The sequence below is a fragment of the Anoplopoma fimbria genome, chromosome 15 (assembly GCF_027596085.1).
Source record: "Anoplopoma fimbria isolate UVic2021 breed Golden Eagle Sablefish chromosome 15, Afim_UVic_2022, whole genome shotgun sequence".
NCBI lineage: Eukaryota > Metazoa > Chordata > Actinopteri > Perciformes > Anoplopomatidae > Anoplopoma > Anoplopoma fimbria.
In genome coordinates, this window is record NC_072463.1 from 14,058,775 (window position 1) to 14,082,113 (window position 23,339).

At 39.5% G+C, this 23,339-nt stretch overlaps 1 long non-coding RNA gene across 1 annotated transcript; it reads left to right on the forward strand.

Annotated features, from left to right (window-relative positions):
- Positions 1–8,093: 8,093 nt before the first annotated feature.
- On the forward strand, positions 8,094–23,139 carry LOC129103949 (uncharacterized). The gene is made up of 4 exons (XR_008531752.1): positions 8,094–8,207; positions 9,003–9,172; positions 9,383–9,495; positions 23,044–23,139. It is a non-coding gene; the product is annotated as an uncharacterized LOC129103949 (long non-coding RNA).
- The last annotated feature ends 200 nt before the right edge of the window (positions 23,140–23,339 follow it).

Sequence of the window (23,339 nt, forward strand, 5' to 3'; positions counted from 1 at the left end):
GAAAGTACCAGAAGTGTTGTGCTAATCCAGTAAATGAAATACTCGACAAAGGTACTTAATCGCATTTATGTGAAAATCCAATATTGCCATAAAAGTAGTTCTGTTTGTTGGTCTGCTACACTACGCCTAAAGGCCTGATGTAACCAGGTATATAAACGGTTTGGATCGTGTGTGTGATACTAATACTTTTTCACACTTTATATTATAAGCTTGCTTAACACCCAGGAGTAACTGTACATACTGAGCTGTTATTATGCAGTGAATAGGGACTTTGGACAACTCATCCAATATCTTCTCTCACAAAACCAAAAATACAATTTGGGAACCCCGTTACTTCTGATGCCCAAATTAATTTAGTGTGGAATGCCCACTTTCTCTTCTCCATGTAAATCTTGACCTTATTACCAACTTGTTTGCCATCTAGTGGCCTTTCCTATTCTGTTTTTTTTGTTTTTGTTTTTTTATATATATACTTACATATTGAAACAATTTATAATTTTTCGTTTGCCCAAAAACACATTTGCAGAAAAGTAATTTTTTAGATTTTCTAATCTTGACTATTACTGTTATCTTAATTGGTCACTTGCGGCCCCTACCGGCCAGTTATGAGAAATGAGAAATCATTCATTGGAATAGGTTTTTAAAAAAGTGCGAAACACTGCAAACATGAGAGGTCCTTATGCATTAATCCATAAATGAGCACCAAAAAATATATGTCTAATAGGCCGTGGACAGACAGACGCACACGTGACCGAGCGCATGATCTCCCCAAAGATTTAAACCCGGCAGGGATTACTGCACAATAAAGAAGAGCAGGCATTGGGCACGTGTTTGTTGAGACTGAGATGTCTACATGACGGTTGCCTTCACAAAGTGTCGTGTTTGTATTGTCATACCTATTTTTAACTCCTCAAATCTTGTGCCCCCAATAGTATACTAAAAAAAAAAATATTGAAATTAATGAAAACTTAAAATGAACATTTTTAAAGAATTGGAACGAGCAGAGAACCCATCCTGGGAACCAAAATGGCATTTAAAACCAAAATGAAAATCAAAACTAATGAAAAATACGGAACTATAATATCTCTGGTGCATCGCCCGGGGCAGGGGCAATAATGAGTCAGACTCAAATTATGAAGTCTGGGGACTCCAGTGCAGACATCATTTTGTTGGCTCTGTCTCGCAGCTCTTGCTTGGTTTCCTCATCCAAAGTCTCGTCTCATCAAGTCCCAGCCAAGGTTGTACGTCTCACAGTAAACATAAGAATGTAAATTATGAAACTGAACTTCCTCTGAGGTCTTTACTGATTGAAATATACCGTTGAGTGCATTATACATACATTGATCTTAACTCTTGTCAGCTGTCATAAGGTGTCCCCCGTTGATACAAACTGTTTGCTTTATCCAGGGGAATGCAGTTTAAGGCATACGAACGATAAAATGGGAATGCAGTTCCCAAAGATATTGGATAATATCCAGAGCGGAAACTAATTACCAATTGGGAAAGTGATTAAAAATAATTAAACATGTTTTTCCCAGAACTGATGAAGGACGTTTAAGGAGTGAGCTATCTTCCTTCTCATCTCACCAGATTAATGTACTTTTGTCATTTTTAGATTAAAAATGACAATTAAAGTTGGTCTTTGTTGTTATTTGATAACCACTTATTTATAAAAGTAATTGTTTAGGGGCAGGTAAAGTTGGACTTAGATTTTTCACCAAATGGAAAGTGAAAAAAAAAGTTATGTTGAACCATTAAATTAGCATTTAAACATTTGTTTTGTTGTATATGATGGCATCCCCTATGTGTCTCAATGAGGACAGGACAAGGCAAGAGAGTAAAAACACTGCTGTATTTGTTATATTTAAGTTCAAAATGATTCTATAAATGTTACTTCAACTGCCGCCTAACAGGATTACAGGCTTACTGTGGTTTGTGATTCATTCATTCATTCATGAATTAAAATGTTCCTATTACGCAATATGCAGACGATGGTGACGTATGTCAGGTAAAATTTAAGAAAGCCAAACCACTTCTGGTCCAGCAGGTCAAACTCATTATGCAGAACGGCCCATTTCAAAATAATGTATGTTATATTTCTAGGTTATTATTGATGGATTACTTTCTATATCACATTAATATTGCAGCTGGTTTCAGTGGGGCTAATTTGAAATAATTAACTGCTGGGCAGCTTAATGTACAATCATATTTCATAGTTTATTAGTTGATCAGTAAAAGCACATTCTTTTCCATTAGGAGTTCATACCACCACATGCTGGATGCTTTGTTAAATTCTCATCTTATTTCAAGCACTTGCAAAATACCAGCTGATGCATGACAATTAGCAAATATTTACATAAATATGTATATATAACAATTGCTGTCATCACAAACAGAGCAGAGTTAGATTTACTGTAGCCTACTACAACAAACATAAGCTTTTAGGATTTAAATGGTAATTTTTAAAAACAAAGACAAATTATGGAAGACATTATTTTTCCAGTGATATTAAAAAAAAGTCTAGGAAAAAAATGCACAAATAAATAGAAAAACAAACAAGACACATTTTAACCAAATAACTACATTTCATACACACTAAATAATTTGTAGAGAGACTTAATAGACTGTTATACCAGGACAGAGCCTGTGAGTTTACAGTAACAACCAGTATTACATACAGAGGTTTGACAGGGAATAAAAGTATGTGGTCTTGTGACTTAAAAGTAAGTGTTTCAGGGTGACTTAAAAGATTCAGAGGCAGACAAATATTAATGGGGGTTAATAAATGAACCTGGAAATTAATCTTCTGTTGTTCCTTCTAGCTTTTATGTTTTGCTTATAGTGTTCATGTTTGCTCCTGAACCTTGCCTCATTATTTTTTGTAAGGGTACCTGTCTGCCAGCAATCATATACAATATCAGAATTTCATTTGGAAAATGGAGTGAATTTATGAATCGGAGGTGAAAAGAGGATGCTGATCAGTGCTGGAGGCACCACTCTGTGAATTAAGGATAACAAGACAGGTGGTAGGCTCCGAGTGCCAAGCGAAGTGTGTCCTGGTCATTTTATACAGAACAGGACGACCATCCATCAGGCATTCACCTGGTGATCTTTGTTCTTCTCTGAAGGAGCCTGGGGCTGCATACCAACCATCTCATGTCCTGAGTGCAACAGAGAATATGAGGAAGTGCAGTCTAATGGCATCTACGCTCTCAGTGCACATAGTAACAGCTGAGCGAGAGAGTCTGCCATGATGGAGGTGATGGAGCATGAGTTCTTGCTCCCCTGTTGGGACTCCACAGCTATGAGAAGACAGAGTGTGTTTTTTCTAGTTAATGATGGTCTCCTTGCTTCTGACAAGCAAACACAGAGAGGGCAAGGGATACTTCAGTAAGTCCGGGTTATTGTCAAGAAATGCTGTTTCATAAAAGAGCTTAAAGCAAGTTTGAACTCAAGTTAACATGGTTATCCTTCCATGAAAAGGCCTATGAGCCTGTTATGCAGCTGTTGAAGTAACATTTATAGAACAATTGTGAATTTAAATAAAACAATTACAGAACTGAACTTAACTGAATATATATATTGTTTTAATTATTCATCATGTGGCAATAGTTTCACTCGTGTGCCAAACCACTTTTTTCAAACTTGAACAAACCCTGAACTAGCCCCACGTTTTAATGATATGCTTCTTTTTGTGTATAAACGAGGAAAAAACTTGAAGGACCTTCTGGTTCATGCAGATTCTGTACATTACAAGCCCCATCTACTTGCACAACAGAGACTGCTAAGCCCCCTACCCAATGGCAACTACCGTTGTGGTAGCTGTGCACAGTGCAATAATACATACAAAACCTACAGTTTTCATCACCCTCACACCAACAAAGTGTTTCACATAAAGAGTGTTATCACTTGTGCCTCCACACATGTTGTGTACATGCTATATTGTCCATGTGGACTTGTGTATGTAGGCAAAACTACCAGAAAGCTCAAGCTGCGTATTAGTGAACACAAAAGTTCTATACGCAGAAATGACAGAGACTATCCTGTAGCGGTACACTTTAATGATGAAAGACACGACATATCCACATTAAGGTTTTGTGGCATTGAAAAAGTCAGACTACCACCTAGAGGTGGCGACTTTGACTTGTTTTTAAAACAACGTGAGGCGTTCTGGATATTCACCCTACAAACCTTGTCTCCCAAAGGTTTGAATGATGAATTATTATTAAACATAATGTTGTGAAATAATCTTTCCGTTTTTTCTGATGCTCTATTCGATTTCATTTCATTTTATTTGTACGTATAACATTCGTTCTTTATAATATGACATATTTTGTCCTTTCTTTTCTTTTCTAGGGACAGACTTTAGAAGATAACCTATTCAAACTCCTAAAAATCCTGTCTTACAAAAGAAATAGGAAAGTATTGATCTTGGCATTATAGCCTTTCTATAATTTCTATATTTATCTTTATGTGGTTTTTGATTGAAGACATACCTCATATGTATTATGTGTATGTTTTCATGTTTGTAGGCTTTTAGTGCCACATATGATTTAAATTGATTGTTTATTTGTCGATGGTTTTGATTTGTGGATGTCATGTGATTGGGGCAATCGGATTGGTCTAACAACCCATTTACGAACCCCAAATGTTATTTAAATGCATGCATCCTCACTTCCATGTAAAATAACCTGATGAAGGTCTATGCACCAAAACGTCGTGACTAAAATACATTTATATGCAAGTGAAGAAGCCAGTGTGCGGGAGTTTTTGTTCTATATTGTCTACTTAAGGTATTCTCCTACGCACCTGTCGTCCTACTGGAGTGCAAAAGTTTTGCTCTTAAAATGCAATAGCACGAAATGCTGTCAGAGTAAACTTAAAAAAGTAAATAGGGCTTCAAGAAATAGTCTCCTTTGATGGCGGGCTTCTGTCTTTTTTTTCTACTTTCCTGTGAAGGGATCGTCAGCGGTCCATTGCCTCTCTTCAACCCACATCTCTGCGGACCTCTTCAGACTAACCCCGGTCCTGGTTCTTAGGCTGGGCTTTACCTTAGGCTGAACCAGCACTAGAGTCAATCAACAGAGCGTTTCCTCCCCGACAGCTCTTCATTGAACTGTGAACACGAGTCAGGTTTACTGCATGTCACATTCATCGCATTTTTAACATGGGCTGCACTTACTGTGCCCTTCAAGCTTATGATGTCTAAGCAGTAGTCCACTCAACATTATATGCTTTTGAAAGCAACACCATTCAAAATCAAATAAATTATCAATTTTGATCCGCGGCTGTAACATCTTCACCATTTATTTCCGTCTTTATGAATGCCACTCAAAAAGAGTTAAAGAAATAAACCAAGTAGTTAAATCCCAAAAAGATGAAGCACTTAATTCAATTCAATTCAATTCAGTTTATTTTGTATAGCCCAGAATCACAAATTACGAATTTGCCTCAGAGGGCTTTACAATCTGTGCACATGCGACATCCTCTGTCCTTCCCTCACATCGGCACAGGAAAAACTCCCCTAAAAAACCCCTTTAACAGGGAGAAAAAAGGAAGAAACCTATGGGAGAACGACAGAGGAGGGATCCTTCTCCCAGGATGGACAGATGAATGCAATAGATGTCATGTGTACAGAATGAGCAGCATAACAGTTCTTAGATACAACACATTCAATGTATATGACATAAATGATTCATATAATAAGACTACATATAATAACAGCAGCAATTATTACAGTAGAATTATAGCCATGAAAATAGGGATAGTAATGTGACTAATAATAATAAGAAAGTAGCAGTGGGTGTCAGTTGGCTCACAGCAGGAGGCACGATTACGGTCCAGGTACCACAACGATTCATGGAAACCTGCAGAGCGAGAAAGCAAAAGGGCTTCAGGGTGGAAGTAAAGCTAAAATGCTTAATGGTACAGGTAATAGTAATAGTAATGTGACTAGTAATAATAATAATGGTGGTAGCAGTCGGTGTCAGCAGGGCCGTAGCAGGATGCACATCCACGGTCCAGGTACAGTTTTTGATTTATAGAAGCCCCAAATGAAAGCACAAAGACTCCAGGGTAGAAGCAAGTCAATAAGCGTAATAGTACAGGCAATAATAATAGTAATGTGACTAATAATGATAGTGGTAGTAGTAGTGGGTGTCAGCAGGGCCTCAGTTTGGCACGATGACAGTCCAAATATAACCCCGACTCCTGGGAACCTGCGAGGTGCAAGAAAGCACAAGAACTCCGGGGAAGAAGCAAAATCAGTAATGTGCATAAATAGGAGATTAATACATAAAGAAGGAGGGAGAGAAGAGGAGAGAGGAGCTCAGCGTATCCTAGGTAGTCCCCCGGCTGTCTAGGCATATAGCAGCATATCTAGGGGCTGGACCAAGGCGAACCTGAACCAGCCCTAACTATAAGCGCTATCAAAAAGGAAGGTCTTAAGCCTGCTCTTGAAAGTGGTGAGTGTGTCTGCCCCCGGACTGAAACTGGAACCTGGTTCCACAGAAGAGGAGCCTGATAACTGAAGGCTCTGGCTCCCATCCTACTTTTATATACTCTAGGAACCACAAGTAACCCTGCATTGATTGAGCGCAGCTCTCTGGGCTTTTGGGTAATATGGAACTATAAGTTCCTTAAGATAAGACGGTGCCTGACCAGTTAGAGCTTTGTAGGTAAGTAAAATAATTTTAAATTCTATTCTTGATTTAACAGGGAGCCAGTGCAGAGAAGCTAATACTGGAGTAATATGATCTCTTTTCTTAGTTTTTGTTAGAACACGTGCTGCAGCATTCTGGATCAACTGTAAAGATCTAAGAGACCATTAGAGCATGATAATAAGGAGTTACAGTAATCTAGTCTAGAGGTAACAAATGCATGAACTAGTTTTTCTGCATCACTTTGAGACAGGATTTGCCTGATTTAAACCAATGTTAAATCCCAAAAAGATGAAGCACTTAAGTGTCTTTTCTTGCTATGAAAATAAATAACTTAGCAGGGGGTCCTATTGGATATATTCTTCTGTAAAGTCATGTTTAGGGTTGGAATATTTCTGGTAAATTTTCGTGAGATGTTAAGCTCTTGAATTTATGAATACATTTTTGCACTGCAAATTAAAATGTGCCTTTTTAAAGTCCCAGTGAAACGGAGGTTAGAGCGTATTTTAACCTCCATATTGTGAGTATTCCCAAGTGAAACAGAATATTTGAGTGTGTACGGTTACACGAGGCATTTAAATCAAATCCTTTGCATTTGATTGGACTCTCTTTAGCCTCTCACTAAAGATTGCAGATTGATTGATGTTTGCTGTAATATTATTGGCTTGAATTGGTTGGTACTAGCTTATGTAAGTACATTAAGAGAAGATTAATGGATTTTGACATAAAAAATACGAGCAAAAAAATGTTGTTGTTTTTTTTGCATATATTGTTTATTGATGGACAATGTGACCGTGGATGATATCCAAAAAGGTTTAAAAATCACCTTTAATAGTGAACTTATTCGAAAGGGAAATATTATATTTTATTGCATGTTTTGGTTAAATGCCCATTTAATTGAATTGCACACTTCAATTACGTATGCAGCCCTCTACTGTCAACTATACTTTCATGTAAGTTTCAATTACATACAGAAGTAGCTATATTTTATGTATCTTTTTAAAAAATATATATTTCAGTTAACACACAGAAAGTAGCCTAAAGGAAACAAGGGCACACTTTAGAACGTGTTAGCACTTCTGCTAGCTGTTGCTAGCTAGCTGTTATCTTGTGGGGCTGAGCTTGATTGAGCATGCTAATTTGAGTTTTGATTAATCTATTTCCATTCATTTCTTTATGAATTAGCTGTTCACTTTAAAACCTAACTTTGTACAGTGTCACATCCCCTGTCTCCTGTTTAAGCTGATATTTTCTTATTTCCTGTTTTATTTTGCTAGTCTCTCGTCTCAGATACTTCACTTCCTGCCCTTGTGTGTTTTTTCCCACCTGTGTGATTACCTGCCCCCCCTGATTAGCTTCACCTGTGCCTCGTTACCCTTCCTCCCCTGTGTGTTCAGTCAGTGTGCTCCACTTGTCTGTTGCCAGTCTGTCACAGCTCTTCATAGTCAATGCTCCAGCTCTTTTGTTCCTCTTCAAACTTAGCCCAGCGTCCAGGATACCTCTGCCTGTTTGTGGACTGAACTTCCGTGTACCGTACCCTGTTATCCAGTTAAGACCTTCCATTCTATTTGAATCTATTCAGAGTCTAATGAACCCATTGTCTGTCTCCACCAGAGTGAAACACAGCCAGAACTGTCAGCTCAACTTTTCAAAGTAGCTTTCCACAAAAATGAACCTGCTTTAGAGATCTAACTAGCCTCATAGACCATTTATCACTGTATGTTATGTATTTGACAAATTCATGGATTTATTTGGCAAAAAAACATACTATCTCTGCTTTATAAAGTTAAGTTTCAATCTGCATTAATACAGCCTAAGTAGGTAACCCCTATGTTTTCATTTTATTCCTTTTAAGTCCCATAAACTCCCATCAATGACCATGAGAAGTTACAACCTTGAATATTGCCAGGTTTTTGCAACCCTAGTCCTGTTATAAATCCTGGACATTCATTTTTAGAACTTCCAAAGACCATAAACACCATCAATATAGGGCTTGAGCTAAAAAAGAGTGGGGTGGAGCTTTTCTCTACTGGTGTCACTGCTGGTCTCTCTTGCTTTGTTTTTGTGCAAAAATTACTTTTTTTCTCCAGAATATGTTTGCTGTGATCTGAAAACCCTTAGAAAGCCCACTTTGTGCAAGGTGGCGATCAGTTCATCTTGGTTGTAGAATCCCCTCAGGACTCGTCCGTTGTCAGATTTACAGGGTGGCGGACGCATTTTCTTTGACCTTGGATTTGCCCCAGAGGGCCTCTAAGATGGGGGAGAGCTGTCCAAAGTATTGATTCAAGCCCCCAGGGGAGACGTCTTCCTGTCATGCTATTGATCGACTCTTGCGCCCATAAGTCTGCAGATGATGGAGGGAGGAGATGTTCGCTCATTAACCGAGCTCGAGGTTGAACCAGGATCAGACGAATTCATCCGAGGGAAGAGAAAGAAAGAAATGATTGCTGATGACATGCTACCCGGAGCCACCGGTATCGGTGGTTAACTATTGATGCACTCTTACATAAAGTGTTAGTGTTCCCTACTAAAGTTATAATTGCGTGAAAGAAAAAACTCCATGCTTTTTTTGCACATTGAATAATTAATTTATGAGTGTGCATGAATAATGAACGGCATGCATAATGCAAAGCTACAGCTACAATAGTTCAAACTTTTATAACTGTACAACATTTTTAAAGCATGGCTGTGTTTTGTAATTGCATTGTCCCTCTCTGTCACAGGGCTGACCTCCCCCACGGACCTCTTGAACATGATGCCGGTGTTACGCAGAAAATCCAGTCGGTCCAAACACCATGGTGCATCTGAATGAGATACATCCACCAACAGCTGAAAGGTTAGTCAAACACTGAGGGGACATTTCAGAATATTAAATGAAAATGAACATCCTGAATGGACAAATGAAAATATATTTTTTTTAAATACGAGAAAACCTGGTAAAAATAGGCAATAGACTCCTTTCCAACTGCAGCAAGCCATGCCGTTGCACTGGCCTTTCTGCTTTTTTTGCCCCTGTTGTGTCACATTCCATCCGGAAGCAGGTTAGTAAAGATGATTATGTTATAGCCTAATATACATTTTTTTTTTGTTCTTTATTAAGCCTCTCTTTCAAACTTTCAAACCACATTTGATAATTGGAACAGTGGAAGGTCTAACAAAGGCTGTATTGATTTTTTTATTTTTATTTTGCTTGAATCAAATGTGTGCTTAGCAATCATTAGCGATGTAAAATTACTATTTTCGTTAATGGAGTCTGGTAGATTTGAGGAACACGTACTGCTTTTTTCCCCCGGCTTTAGCTACCTGATTAAATGGTTGGTGATTTGTTGTGATTAACAGGACAGTGGAAAGACTAACTGATTAAGTCTCATTGGATGCATTAATGAAGTGTGTTTTATGAAAAATCAGCAAGGTAAAATCACTGTTCTCTTGCTGGAGTCCGGCGGCTTTGAAGAGAACATATAAATATAAAAAAAAATCAGTCACATAAAGCCGCAGTGGCAAAAGTGAGCGTGTCTACCCGGTTGTCATGTTTGCTTTTGTGTGGGGCTAAAGAGACTAATGTATTTAAAAAGTTGATTTTTGTTTTTTTGTTTCGGTGAGAAAATGTGTACCCTGTATCCTTCAGACAGGACATTTCTGTTGTGTAAATAAGCCATTTAGAAAAAGAAATTCTCTTCACATTTGTGGATCTGTTCATAATAAATTGCCAAGCGATCATATTGGTTGTTGTTGCTGTAAAATGTCTCGTAGGACCATCCAGGCAGGGCACCATTTAGTGCAGGAAAGTTAAATCCATCAAAATTCAGATTCACTGTAGCCATGTCCAGATGTACCTGCTAGGAGGCCTCGGGCCAAAATAAGCTGCTGTGCTCCTATTAAATCCTGTTGTCACCTTCTCTATGCAATGTTCACAGTTTTTCACTCCATCCAGTCTTTTCTTTATAAAAGCGCGTTCTATGTCTTAGTTTTTAGTTCCACTCTTTAGTCGTAAAGCACAGTTTGTTGGTGTTCTTGTCTTTAACAAGGAGCATTAGATCCTTTTGAACGCTTGCTCACCACTTTAAAAAAAAATTCTAAGAAATCTCTTCCAGTTTGGGGTTCCTTTTGGGTGCTCAGAACTGTAAGGATTCTGCTGGGCCTTTTACCTTCCCCCATGGTGAGGTTGCTGGTGTTATACCGACTGATGCAGCCGATGGTATTTCAATCCGGAGAGACAAGTCAGCTGAGGAAAAGATAATTGTTTACTATTAACAGATGATATGTGATAAAGTCTTGAGAGTCTCTTGCTTCATCAAATGCATGTTTTAATGGCGAAAGGTGTTTTTTCTTTTGTCACCACGACGCGCCACAGCGACGTTGCATGAAAACGCTTAATAACCTTTTTCTAATTTTCACTTCATATAGTTTGTCAAAGTCAAAATAGTCCGTAGCAATACTTTTGAACTGAAGTGTCAATACATTTTTTTATTTCGAACTTGTCATTATGTAGTAAATGTTGATTGTACAATGTAATGGCTGTAAAATAATGACGCCATCTGTGTTTTGATTGGTTCCCATAAAGCCACGCCCTTCATTATGCAATTCTATCTTAAACCGGGGAAACACAAAATGAAGGCTTGATTTAAGGCACACGGAAAGTGCGTCAACTATTGCGCAACTAAAAACACGTGTCCTATGTTGTAGGTCGATACTAGGCTCTGAGGAAAACGGAAAGCAATCCAGGGTTTCTTTTGGAAAGCGGCATCAATAATAATACCACTACAGGTGGAAAAGTTGTCTGTTTCCGTTTGAAGATGCTAAATCCCAAATTCTGAGCAATCTATGATTGATAGATTGCCTCCACAAAGCTCGTAGTACATGGAGAAGGCTGAGCTGACAGCTAGAAGCTAACAGTGCAAAATACAGCAAAAGTGCTGACAGAGCTAACAGTATTTACATGAGGGGGGGGGAACCGGAGGGTGGGTGCTACGCTTCCACCAGGTAACGAGGCGAGCGACGGCTATCGGCTAGCCAGTGGGGCACAAATACTGGGACTTGCATACGTAATCACGCAAGGGCGGCTAGCAACTTTCCTGAGCAAATAGTTGTTTCTCTGCTATATTAATGCTTTGAATTTTACAATTTAGCAGCTTTTGCTGAATACCAGTAATGACCCAGGGAGAACTGCAACATTACAGGCAGTAGAAATGCCTTAATTAGGTGAACTAGGTGTGTTGTTATATATCAACTAAGCAGGGTGGATGTGAAAATGGATATAACACAATAAAACAGCACTAATAATAGACACCAAAATCATGCCATGGGAAAACCTTCATCCTATTCAATAAAAAAGCCCATAGAAGCAAAAGTTCTAACCAGCCTGCAGGCTTCCAACGGTATTATCTTCATGCTTCCATTGCCTGTGTAAATGTATGTAATAAGGTGATCCAACAGTCTCCGGAGGTGCTCGCACTCCCACAATACCGTGGCCCATCCGTCAGAAAAACCTCTAGATGTGTCTCCGCCGGAGTTCCCCCAGTGAATTTCTATAAGCCCCCGCAAGCTTTGTCCCACTTCAGCTGAGCAAACCACAGGAGATGAAGGGGTCAAAGGGCAGCGCTGGATGTGCTGCAACTGCCAATAGGAAATGTCAGTCTCTCTCACAGACAGAGGAATAACAAATAGGCCCTTGAGTGTCTTGACAAGCGGTGGCGTCAGCAGCACACTTGGTTCACCCGCCGTCCGCGGAGAATTATGCATGAGAAAGAACAGCCTCCCGCTACCTGGGAAATTTATCTCATCCAGTGCTTGAAGACATTTTGACAAGAATATCTTTAATATTTCATTGTGTGTCTCTGGTAATGCAGAGCAGCATCAACATCGAGTCATAAATAGGAAAGGTTTGACATTTTTTACCTTCAGTCTGAAAGCTGAACATCGGCTCAATATTTATGTCGCAGCACATCAGCAGAGGTGAATTTTTCGTATTTAATTCAACACGTTGGTCTCTACACATTCCTGAACTCTGTTTCCCTCGAAGCTGTCCAATGCCATGCTCAATTTATTTCTTGTTTTCCACGGCTGCTAAAATGTAATTTCCTGCAATGGCAGACACTTTCAGAAACTTTCAAAAGTGTTTATTGGCACGACGCACACACAGCAGGTTTGTCAATGTTAAAGGGGAAATCTTAAGTGATGGCCCTTGACGTTTGAAACCGACAATCTTGCTGACAGAAAAATTACATTGATTTTACACTCCAACCCGTACTGTGACCACACTCTCCCTTTCAATGTTTGTCAACAACACCACCAACGCCACTTCTGCCTTGAAGCACTGAGAGAAGTTTCATTGAAAAACATAGAAATATAAATGTTATCTGAGATCCACAACTCCATGCTGTTGAATTCAATGTATCGTAGAATCTAAAATGTGACCACTACCTCTATCAATCACTTTTGAATGAGGGGTCAAGACCTTCTCACACCAGGGCAGAAGCTAAAAAGAGATGTGCTCGAGATGGGCTCGTTATTCCAAGTTTGCAAGACCCATGTTATCGTAACGAGTGAACTTGCTGAGCTTCATGCACTGATTTTCATCATGCATGACTGGGCTGAACAGAGCTCAAATGTGTTGATCATTTACCGCACGTGCTTATTGAGTTTTATACATGGCCATTAATACAGTAACGGTCAGTTCCATAATATACGTTAGGGTCAGCCTCCTGGAATTCTCAAGGTAATTCAGTGAGCTTGTATGCTTCCATAGCTGATAATATTAATAATAATTGATGTAGCACTACGGCTTATCCTATGGTCGGGTTTTATAATGTACATTTCACAACAGCTACATGTAATTTCAGACACTTATAATGTCCATATATAGCAAAACATCAGCTAATGCACAACATATGTTGCACATATGTTACCTTGACAACAAAGTAGACCTTATGGTTGTCCCTCTTTTGTTGGCCAATCACAAGCTCCTTCAACCGCTACACAACTACCAATGTTTGTCTTTATGTAAGTTGTCTTCATAATCGTCATTTATTTTGTTCTTCAAAGAGGACACTATTATTCAAGACCATATGGATAAATATCTATGTTGTTGCGCGACAGAATTAGGACATTGATGTCCAATAAATTTTGTATTGATCAAAATGCATTATTTTATTGGTTGGCTTGTTTTTATTAGCATCCAAAATTTGAAATCAAAACGGGTGCGTAAAAAGAAAAAAGAAAAATACTCTAAACTGCAAAAAAACAAAAGTTCAAGATAGGTGGAAAGAGATGGATATGTTAGAATTTTTAAATTCATGTTCGATTTATACACACAAATTATTAGGGTTTGGTCTGAAAAAATGACAAAATACATTTGATTAGCCATGGCCTCATTTAAAAAGTGGTTTAACCCATAAAAACAGAATCCATTACACTATGACCTGTATCTTCATATATTTTACACCGATAATTATGCCAACTGTAATCAAAGTGTCGATGATTTAAATTTGTCCACTTTTAGCTATGCTAGCCGCATAGCATGGATGACAATTGTTGGTCTCTCGTGCCCGTTCGAGCTAATTAGAAATGATTAGCATTATAACATGCTAAACTAAGATAATGAACACGGTAAACAATATGCCTGCTTGAAAATAAATTGTTAGCATTGTTATTGTGAGCATGTTAGCTTACTGACATTTGCAGCTCAAAGCACCATTGTTCGCTTATATCACCTCACAGAGCCACTAGCATTACACTTAGTGTTGGTGCCACGACTTTAACAAGAGTAATGATATTGATTGATATTAGTTTGGTTTTATAAATTCAACATGGAATACAGTTCATTACATTACAGGCTACACTATTCACTTCATACTGATCACATTTTCCAGTTAAAGGCTGTAATGTAATTTATTGCTTTTCTTTTTTAATACATACAAACTTAAATTCTAATAAAATTTGAATATATCCGATTTAATTAAGCAAAATTGGACTAGATCTCAGCAGTGTTCAGGTTTTAAATGCCGAACATTTTGCTTGAATATGTAACGTTTAACAATTAGAGTTTTGTGCAACATAATATGACGGTCAAACCACAATAACCCAGGGCCATTTCCTCCAAATAAATCCAGCTGCCACAATGCAGAAGGTCAAGTTACACAGTGGCCAGAATGAAAAGACGTCGCCCGAGGACAGCTAACATGTCCCTCTGAAGTGAATGTGTTGTGTGGGGGGTTCAATAACCTTGCAAACTCTTGCTGTGGCTCTCTGTTGGTCCCTGCTCATCTCCCAGAGACGAGGTCTATGGTTATAGCTGCATGAATTTGAATCTGAGCATCAGTGCCTCGCAGTAATGCTGATTGAAACCACTTTAACAAGCCTGAATTGCCTCAATCTTTAGCATAAACTGCTGAAGCGTGATCGAAATTTACAAGCTAAGCAAGAAAGCAGTCCTCGGCAACATCTCATTTAACTGTTACCATCACAGATAACATTATGCTAAGCAGAGGATAATATTTATACAGGGATAGCTGTGGGCTGACGGGGTGCACCAAAGGAGAGGTCACAGCTGCTGCTTGTTGGGACCATGAATGTGGGCAGAATTTTGATCTTTTAAAATGACGAGGTCAGGGATGAATGCATATGAATGTTTGAAAAAGTACACTCATTCGGCCAGATGATGGTTGCTGGATGAAAGGTCCAAAGGTCACCAAAATGGACGCATTCACTGTATATCCAGCCCAGTATCATTGCAGGTCAGGAAATAGTCACAGAAGTAATCTATTGGTTTTGTGAACACTTATTTTTTGTGGTGGACAAACAAATTTAATGCATCCACGTGACGATGCCACGGTCAGAGCAAGTGACATAGCATTAAATATAGACAAAGAACACTCATAGTGGGAGCGAGGGGAGCTGGATGGGTCCAACAAAAACAGGACTCTTGGACTTTTCGAACACCAGGCTAGTGTTCGACATTGCCTGTCCCAGAGTGGTGTTGTCGTTGCCTTAACGCAACGTTTGTGACGGTTTTCCTGAGCCTCACTACGTCACTAACTAAGCGCTTAGCTTGGAGCGGCCGCTGTCATTGCATGCACTGCTGTTTGCTGGGTTTCCAGGGTCAACCTGTGCTCCTTGTTGGGGTAGATAATAAGAGATTTCTGTTCCCTCACTGTGACAGACCAACGAAATAAATAATTTTGGCTGTAACATGAGCGCGCAGGGTTGAATTGACTTAACATCTGGATTCTTCTGGATTTTTCTATTTCATTTATTTATTCATCTTTTAATTCCATAATATCTACATTTAGCCCTGGTGTATTTTCAGTGTGGTTTCACACATTTACAAGACGGACCAACTGACCATTCATTAATACCCCCCTGATTGTTCAATCATAGCTTAGCAACAGTAACTAGGCACAGCAGGGCAAAGATATGTGAATGAGGATCCAGAGCGTTCGTTTGACCAGTTAATTCTAGTTGTAACCTAGCATTACTTCAAAGTCCAAAAAGCACATCATGCACTTGCATTATTTTGCGGAGTTACAGGTAATGTAAAAGCAGTTTTGACTACTAGCACATCCACTGTGTATTCTTAGAGCGATTTGCTTAGCATTAGCATCTTTGTGCTCTTTATGGAATTGACCCGAGTTAACCTTACCATTGCACAACACATTGGTTAGCCCTTATTTTTTCGTTTTTCTCTTTAAATGTTATAAATACAGCATGGCCACACCAACAACGTTATGTTGTGAAATATTTCCTGTTTTCTGCAGCTGCTAAAATGTTGACAAAAATAATTTCCTGCGTCTGCAAACTCTTTAAGAAACTTTCAAAAGTGTTTCTAGGCAGACATATACACACAAACACACCCACACGCACATTCCTGTATATGCCCTGTGAGGTCCAGAAAGTGAGGTCCAGAAAAGTTCACATGGGGAGTGAGGACCACCCTTTCTGCTATACTTAAAAACAAAAATGGATGCTGCATTTCAGCACTAGGTGGCTCCCTGATTCCAGTTCCCACCTCAGATTCTTTAAAAGAAACTAAGGAAAAATATAATTTTTTAAAGCAGTTTACCATAAGAGTGAGGACCGTTTCATAGGGGGCGCTGTTGGGTTTGTTTCATAATAGAATAGTTTTCCTACCTTCTCTCTTTAGCCTGCAGTTTTTTATGTAATTATGTAATAATTAATGGGCCTGGATGTGTTTTAAAAAGAGTGACTATGTTGTGACCATCGATTAGACTGCTGCATAAAGATACAGATGTTTTTTCTATGATATAATCATTGCTATACAAAAGTAAACCATATTTAACATTATCGTACACCTTCCAACAAAGACGCAATGAATACCGTCCCCTGCATACATTGTTTTATTTAAATGTGTATCTGAAACAACTTCAGATCCTTATTAGTATTAGTGAAAATAGTTGTAACAATTACTACTACAAAACAATAGGTTGCATAAACAATGGAAATACTCAATTAAGGTTCAGTTCAGTACTTAAGCATATGTATGTAACTAAATTCCACCAATGTAAACCAAACTGCATTAGCAACAGATAACTTAACCACAATTTAAGATATTGTAGTAGTACAAATAGTACTAACAAATTGAACACAATAAGTTGCACAAAAAAGGAAATGCTCAAAGTACAAACATGCCAACTGGCTCTTCAGTATTGCAGTTTGCGGGACGCCTCTCTCCGATTTAGAGTAGCTATTGTGTTATACACAAAGTTTTTTACGTCCTTCCAGGACCTTTTACCCAATGATTTCTCTTGTTTTATGCATTTGAGGCAGCTGGAACTCTTCGCTCTTTGAAAAACTTCCATAACTGCTTTTTTTTACTGCTTTTTCATCTGCACTTTGGGTACCCCTACAGATAGCAAAGAAGACAATGTAACATGAAATACATAGACCACAATGTAGATATCTTGACCAGGCTCATGTAGACGGAAAGCAATTTTAAATAACTTACCGGTACTGGTAGTACAAATAGTACTAACAAATTGAACACAATAAGTTGCACAAAAAAGGAAATGCTCAAAGTACAAACATGCCAACTGGCTCTTCAGTATTGCAGTTTGCGGGACGCCTCTCTCCGATTTAGAGTAGCTATTTGAAAAACTTATAACTGCTTTTACTGCTTTTTCATCTGCACTTTTTTACAATGTAACATGAAATACATAGACCACAATGTAGATATCTTGACCAGGCTCATGTAGACGGAAAGCAATTTTAAATAACTTACCCATTTCTTTCACCACCTTTTTTCCTCTTTTCTTCTGTGGGAGGTTTTTTTCCTGAGCTCTGATCTACAACAGCAACAGATAAACATTAGTTCCTGTTAGTTCATGAGACTTCAAATTTAATAGATATGAAGGTTTAAATGTATCAGTGGTGGCATGTAGAAAAATCTTCAAGTAGAGTACTTGTACTTTAGTAAGGTATTTCCATTTTCATGTCGTATACTACATCTCAGAGGTTAAGTATTGTAGTTTTCACTCCACTACATCGCAGAGGTTAATATGACCAAGTGAACTCCAATCTTACTAAACTGCTCCCGCTTGTTGGTCCTAACTCCCATCCTCATGGGGTTCAGAACAATCATCTGCAAAAGAAGAGTGACAATCTTATTCCATGCAGTGTAGGAAAGGATACAGAAAACTGCATTTACAAACCATTTGCATACACACACAAACCGCACACACACACATCAGGTTTGTCTTTGTTAAAGTGAAATCTTCAGTGATGGACCTCTTAAATCTACCGCATTCTCCTTTTTCATTTTTTCCTTTTCACGCTTTAATAGTAGGACTAACTGTCTCTGCTGTGCAACACAAGAACAATGCTGCTTCTTTATTTCCATGTCTTTTACCCACGAGTCAACGTTGGCTTAATTAGCTTGCTGGCTACTTAAAATGAATTAAAAAAATCTGTTTCATTTCAGCCAGGCAAATCAACTGCTGCCAGACAGAACAGCCCGCTTTTGTCTGCCTCTGGCGTCTGAAATCAAGGACCCATTGTCTAAACACTTTCAAGTAAATTCATCACAATTATTATTCTAAATTGCATATGTGCGGTGCGACAATGGGACCGCTTGATAGGCGTAGCAACAGTAACTAAGGGGGACAGAGAAGTTTTTTTTTTTTAGCCACAGCTGAGAAGGACAACTCTCTGTGAAGGCAGCATGTCTGTGATCGAATGGATTTGTGTCAAATACATGAAAACAAACCGGGCAGTAATATGAAAGTAGTCTGATAATTTCTGAAAGAATAAGGAACCAGGAGCCTCATCCAGGTGTTTGTCTGGCATGTGACAGCTCAGTCTGGTCTGCTTGATGTTCCCTTCGCTCTCCCACAGGAGGCGAGGCAGACGGGGGAGGAGACGCGGGGCGAGGCGGAGTGTAAATAAATCACACAGACTTTAGATTATTTAGATACGTGCGTGGACCGGGGAGTTTTGTTTGCTGAACTTGAGTTATGAAACACCATTTAGAAACGTCATCTCAGTTCTCTCACAGGCAGACGGAACGGACATGTCGCCATTCAGGATAAACGGAGAATTGGATTTTTACTTGCGCAAACATTTGTCAGAGGCAGAGCTGTCGGGTGTCAGGAATTGGTTCAGTTAAACCTCGGTGGGCAGAGAACCCGTTTTTTAAGTCTTCCAGTTAGGATGTCAAAGAAACACTACATGTGACGTTTTTTTTTTTTTCATGCAGAGCCTCCCACAGTCTCAATCAGGAGGCCAGCTCTGTGGTTCCACACCTATTCAGTGAGATGTACACACACAGCCCCATTATGTGAGCCCTTCAACATCTGCGACAGAATGGGTTTTGAAGGCCTGGCCAGTTGCCATACGCTCTATATACAGGGGCCTCTGTTCCTCCCCGTAGGGCGAGAGGGCAACGTTTACATCCCCAAGAAGCGGAGAGGTCCCACGTGGGGATCCTCCCACACCGACAAGCCTCGGTGCACAGTTCTCAGTGAGTGTATCCACCTTGTGTTGTTTAACCTTTGACCGTAGGCTGGCACGCCGGGCCAATCAGCTGGCACGCCGGGCCAATCAGCAGAATTTTCCCGCTCCTACAGATGGCCAAGTCCGGCTCTAGTCATGCTAGCCGCCCTTATTTGCTTTTTTCGCGTTAACACAATATGTGGATTTCATTTTTCTGCTAAATAATGATTCCTTTATTTATCTTTTTTTAAATAGCTGCACCACTTTACAACCTTGTTGGCTACCCCATAGACACATACATACATACCAGCCCCCCCTGTCTTGAGCCCGTTCACATCGGCCTGAATTGCCATTTCATTTTACCTCTCTGTCGGATCGCTGAACAAATCTGACATGTGGGCTCCTGCGATGTCTGAACCCAGGGCTAAGCTAACAGCCATTAAAAATGTGGACTTAGGTTTCCTAATTTGTATAAGTGACTTAAATAAGCAATTTCCTTGTTCATCAAAAATAATACTTTAAGCTGAAATGGTACGTCCGTTTTAATATTTATTGATAGAGGAGGACCAGCTAACGAATTAGTCTGAGTGCCATCCCTGCAGTCCCAGACATGACTAAGAACCAATAACAGATACACCAGAACAACAACAGCATGAGCTGGAGGCAGCCGGATACGAGAGCGGCTGATTAGGTGTATTATAATAAAGAACACACGGCTCAGTTATTGCATCCCAGTGCATCAGAGAGAGGTGAGGCTTATTGGCTGGATGATTCAACCCAATATGGATTTGACTGATTGGATAAATAGACCAGGAAGTAAGAAAAGGAAGAGCTTGAGGCAAAAGCAATTAGCAGTAAAAAAAAAAGTAGAAAAAGGTGAGGAGGTAAATTGAACTTTAACTAGGCTCCATTAGAGAACTTATCATGGCAACGGTGTTTTTCTATTCCTGTATCGAGACAGACACAGGCTTCACACGGAGCTGAGTGTTGGGGACTTGGCTAATGGATCAGACATTCTCTTCTTGATGGGGTTGTGCCGATTGAGTTTGCAACACAGCTGGTAGAGGTTCAAGGAAGCTGCAAAATATGATTTCTTTTTTTTTTTTTTTTTTTTTTTTTTTTTAAAGCTGTGGGAGGTCTCTGAACTTTCAGAAAAATGTGATTTTTTTTTTTTTCTTCAAAGCTACAAATACGCATTCATTTATGCACTGGTTTGAGCGAAGTCCCCCCCCCCCCCTCACATTCACACCTCGACACTTGTCACTTGTCTTGATGAGCCGTCTGCATCTGAATGGCCTCCCGCCTCAGGCTGCTATCCAGAAACCATAAAGTCAAAAACAGAGATGAAGAAACAGCTGGCGATGTGCTATAAAAAAAACAACAATGATGGTGTACGGTGTATTTTGGGTGGATGCTATCCTCGACTCATTTGGCCACTTTCCCTTTATTGCCGTTGCCTTGACGTCCTCATACGACTCAGCTCAGCACTAAAAGAACGCCCACGTCAAATGCTTTATATCCTGGAACTTTCCAGCTAAGTACATACCGGAGGCATATGTATATGCTTTAAAAATCTATCTGCAACTCTAGTCTGGAGCAAAAGTTTCAAACAGAGTTATTCCTAATAACTGAGGTTGTTTGCCTGTAAGAATTGGAAGCCATCAGTGAACTTTTTTTCTTCCACAGCCAGTAAAACGTCTGCTGCAAACACTTGTGAACGGATTGCGGTTAGATGCTTTTAGACCTTCCGGGCAAGGTGGATTTTTTTCTTCAAATATTGTAGCTGTGTCCCAATCCAGCGGCTGCAGCCTTCAGAGGAGTCAGCCTTCGCGCTCTACGTCATAAGTTAACCGATCATTTTAACATAAGTGTGATCTGATCAGGTCCCTTGATTTTAGTTTTAACACTTGTATCTGTAAATATTCACATGAGTTAAAACCGGCACGCAATGAATCAATCTTGGGATATGATGGGCCGTGAAGGATCCATCAGTTGTATCCTCCAAATCTGGGGAAAGAAGGCTGCATTTGTCGGCCGCATTAGGAGTCTTCGAAATGGGACGGCCTCGTCACGGCCGCTGTGACGCAATCCGTCTAAAAATGCAGCCCCGAAGGATGCAGCCGCTGGATTGGGACACAGCTTGTGGCTCTGCTCTAGTTAAATGACGCCTCCATCATTGTAATCTTATCTTTTTTTTTTTTTTTTTTTTTTTTTTCATTACGACTTTATTCTGGACTTCTCAGAGAACACAGGTTTGTGGGGAATGTGAAGAAAGTTTTGAGCGTGAGCAGAAATATTGCTAAAACACACGCGCTATTAAAGCCCAGGGGTTTGTTAATGAATTAAAAATGAATTAATGGATCCCTGACATGAATAGATGTCACTGCTTCTTCCCCAAACAAAGGATGCAAATAACACGAAGAGTAATGCCTACATGTGCGGTGACTCAGCCGAGTAAATACTGAAAGCCATTTAAAATGCCAGAGAGCCTTAATGCATTTTGGCCCATTATATTTGAATATTTTGAATCATCACATGGTGCCTTAATGTGTGTTTTTCTTTGCTTAAACAGAGACATTTCCATCATAAATTGATGCAGAAATTGCAGAAATGGTTGTTACTAGAAAACTGCCTCATGACATACAACTAACAATAATAATACTTTAATTTTATATAGCACTTTTCTAGATACCCAACTCTCAATGTTTGTGCCCATTTGTTATAGTAACTCAAAAAGTATATAAAGGGATGTGAATCATCATGCAGGCTAAACAAGCACCTTCTTTTTTTCAGTTTTTTTCTTTTTCCTTTGCATTAACCAACATAATGACATACCATAAATACTGTTCTTGAACTCTTTTGATACATTTGTCCTACTTTGGTCTCTTCTGAAACCTCACATTCCCTCGTTTTAGAATGAGAAAGCTTTGTCCATCTGGTGTATTGCCGCCATTTTTTTTCTGCCCTTTGTTCAGAAAAATTCACCAGAATGCAGGAAATGAGTATTAAAAATTGTCCCTACCAATGTTAAAAGCCAAACCTACACCCTTGCATTCACACAGCATACCTACAGAACCAAGAAGATCCCCGACAGAAACGGAGCCTAACAATCAAAACACTCATTTCATTCAATCCCCTACAGTTTCTCTCACACAGGCCCAGAACATATGCTCAAATCTAATACAATTAGAATAGAACCAGCTCTCCAAATAAGTCCCGTCGCAACGTGCCTTTCATATCACATTAACGGCGGTGCAACCGGGCGAAACGGCGGCGTAACTGCTGATTAAAATGGTGTCTTTCCACATGAGTGCGACGGGGAAGCGCACGTTGGCAGTTTTCTAATCGCTCTGTGCACCGTCGCGTGGGATTACGGGGATGAACTATATGCTCCGGATGAAAATTGAGGTAAATCAATTTTCCATTTTTTTCTTTTTAGGACTTCACTTCCATCCGGTGTTCGAGCTAATGACTGCACAAGCCACTGGGACAGGAGTCGTCCATCAAAGGCGTCTTTAAAAGCAGACGCCAATGCCGGCTCCCCCATCTCTCCGCTCATTAGTTCAAACGAAATTACTTCTGAGGAGAGCCGCTTGCAGCTATCATGCTCTGCTTGTACGAGGGGGTGGGGGAAATTATGAATGTATAAAGACAGTAGTCCGTCTGTAGGTTTTGACATAACATCTCTTGTTTATAATTGGCTCAAAGCAACAAGAAAGTGTACAAGGTGACTGA